This window comes from Lycium barbarum, chromosome 2 (genome assembly GCF_019175385.1).
Source record: "Lycium barbarum isolate Lr01 chromosome 2, ASM1917538v2, whole genome shotgun sequence".
NCBI classification, from domain to species: domain Eukaryota; kingdom Viridiplantae; phylum Streptophyta; class Magnoliopsida; order Solanales; family Solanaceae; genus Lycium; species Lycium barbarum.
Genome location: NC_083338.1, coordinates 146,607,421 through 146,610,722, shown reverse-complemented (window position 1 = coordinate 146,610,722; position 3,302 = coordinate 146,607,421). Strand labels below are relative to the sequence as shown.

Genomic DNA, 3,302 nt, shown 5'->3' with positions numbered 1-3,302 from the left:
TAGAAAGTAAATAACATATACATATAAAAGGTCTTTTAACTGACCCTTTTGTAACCCGTACATATTTAAATAATTTAATATTATATATATATATATATATATATATATATATATATATATATATATATATATATATATATATATATATATATATATATTATTTTTTTCAAATTGCTATATACATATATTTTCATGATCTCAAGAATAATTTTCAAGTATCTTACTATCTTGAAAATAATTTTCCACATATTTCATGCATGCCACCAAATTGTATACCACCTAATGTAATTTTATGGCATACAAATAGAATACATTTTTGAGATCATTAAATAATAAACGTCTACCCTAACATTTATAAAAACTGAATTTCATAAATCATAAAGAGTAGAAAATTAACGACAAAGAGTGAAAAAAGTAGAACATGATTTTTATTTCCATTGAGTCATTCCAATCTTCCAGCTGTGACGCGATGCAAGACAAATTCCTCGTTGTCAAACGACGTATGTGGCTTTTGTAATTACTGTGCCTCTACTCTATCGTAGAAGGATGCCTCCACAAATAAAGTCTTTATGTGGTATACATTGATGCTTTTCTGGGTATAATTTTTACGATTTTAAGTTCTATACATTGAAAATAGAAAATAATTTTATATTATCAGTATTAAATTGAAGCTAGCATTACATAGCTGTAAATATCTCTTAATGAAACAGGAGTAGAGAGAGTAACGGCAGATTACAAGGCCAGTAAAGTGGTGATGAAAGGCAAAAATGCAGATCCAATTAAATTGTGTGAAAGGGTGGAAAAGAAAAGTGGTCGAAAACTTGAGTAATTATTATCACATTTCTCCATAGTACTTCTGATTTAATCATAACTTGTCTCATTAGTTTGTTGCTTGTATAGTGATATAATTTGTTCTTTTCTAGAACCATCTCTTCTTTAGAATGTAATTCTTGAATCTATATTGCGTGAATGAGTTATTCACTTTAAATCCTATATACGTTAGCTGACTGAGTCTTGAACTTGGAAATCTTTTAACTTGTTCAAAGTTAGATTATTATTTACCTTTAGTTATTTTTAGGAGTAGTAAAATTAGTCCATGAAATTATAACTTATCCAATTTGTATTAATAATCCATCCATTTATTAACTCAGTTCATTTCCGTACACACGTTTTTGCATGGATCACCAACTGATTAAGGAATTAGTAATAATATCATATATCTTTTTGGTTGATGAGGGAAAATGTACTTATAATAGACTAAAATTACCTGCCGACCAAGCACATGCGAGGTGACATTTCTGGAACAAACCAATGTGGCTCCTCGTCCTTGGTACTTGCTTCCAAATACTTGTCCCTAAACTTCTAATTATGGTTATGACTTATAAGTTGACAGATTTAGTTAAGATAACAGTGATATAAAATTACAAATTATTGAACACGAAATAGGCTATGGAAACAAAAACAAAATTTAATAATTACCATTGTTACTTAACTTTCTTGCCGACCATTGTACGAAAGGATTTTTTTTTTCGTCAAAGTTAGCAAAAGGATATGCTGGGGTACCCACTGGGCACGTTTAACTATATGAAGTTAATCGGTGAAGAAGTTTGACCTCACAGTTGGGGTCAAGCAGAATGGAGCTAGAATGTAAGACACGAGTTTGGCCAAACCTACTAAATTTAACCTAAATTCTAAATATTTATTAAGAAGATTATTAAATATATACATATATATAATAAAGTTTAAAATGCATAAATTTAAAATTCTGAATTCACCTCGGTCGGCCAAATGAGATGGGACCTAGGAGAATTCACAAGTCGGACCGACATTCAATACAGTTATGTTTTTGGGGCTGTTGTGTCTGTTATACACACTATAAGAAGTACTAGTAATTACAACCACAAGACATAGGCCGAAAATGTTAAGGTGAACAAAAACAATAGAAAGGCCTGGTAGGCTGATGACACCCGAAAACAAAATTTCATGTTGGAAGCTGATAAAAAGAAACTACTAATTCTACAGCTTTGATCTAAAACGAATAATATCGCAATTTGGGTTGGTTTACCCTAACTTGATGGGAATTGTGATTCAGGTTTCTCGCAAGTTTGTGCGCAAATTATAGTACTAAGCTTTTCCTTGAGTGTTTGAGCGTGGAATTGGTACTGTAAATTAAGCATCAATTTGATCATGATGCCATGTTAGTTTACGGACACTTAATCTGTAAAAATAAATGGTACATTCTCTTTGGTTGTTGAGTTAATATTTTGGCCTATATCTTAGACAATGCAATGAATATATGTATTTAATCATTTGTATGTACGTACTTCCGCTTAATCATGATTTTTGTCTAGAACCTGCCCTATATGTGTGTATATATATATATATATATATATTTCAAAAACTTCTCCTGTTCTACATTTTCTGATAATTTTATTTGTTCATTGATTAAATGAATTAACATGGAAGTGCCATATTTATGTGGCAGCCCCCTCCTGTTATAACAATTGTGTTGAACATTCAAATGCATTGTGATTGTTGTGCTCAGGTATTGCAGAAACGAATCCACAAAATCAAAGGTATAGTATAATAATTTATTCAAAACGTAGTTTTTCTTTTTCAAAATTCAAAAATCGTAGCTCAAAATCTTAGCTCCGCTTCTAAATATACACAACCTTCTAGTAACTAATATGCATACCTTTTGTGGCGATGTCTTTAATTTGATAACGCCGTGCATGCAGGCGTAGAATCTGTTACGACAGATCTTAGAAAAAATCAAGTAATTGTAAAAGATGTGATCGACCCAGAAAAGCTAGTTACTGATGTGTATAAGAGGACCGGGAAACAAGTTTCCGCTGTAAAGAATAATATTGAAGAAAAAAAGGAAGAAGAGGAAAAAGATAGTAGTACTTAAGAAGAAGAAGAGAAAAAAGAAGGTGCAGAGGAAGGAAAAGGAGAAGATATCAAGAGAAGTGAATATTTGCCTCAAATGTACTACTACAATAGTAATATGGAGTATGCTAATTATTCCCCTCAGATATTCAGTGATGAGAATCCTCATGCTTGCTCACTCATGTAACATTAGCCAAGTTTAATTTTAGTTCTCCAATTTTCTATGTGCTCTAGTAATTGTTACTTGGTGTAATTCTAAACATGATCAATTGACAATTGAGGTTTTCTTTAGTCTTCTCATGGCTTAAATTAGTACAGTAGTTGTTTTCGACTCACGAGTGTGTGGAGAAAAAGTGTACATGAAGGGTGTGTTTGGTATGATGGAAATCATTTTTTGGAAAAAAAAAATCCAT

The 3,302-nt window shown here is 31.2% G+C and overlaps 1 pseudogene; it reads left to right on the top strand.

Moving 5' to 3' along the window:
• The first annotated feature begins 421 nt into the window (after nucleotides 1–421).
• Nucleotides 422–3,076, top strand: LOC132629116 (heavy metal-associated isoprenylated plant protein 9-like; annotated as a pseudogene).
• Nucleotides 3,077–3,302: the final 226 nt, after the last annotated feature.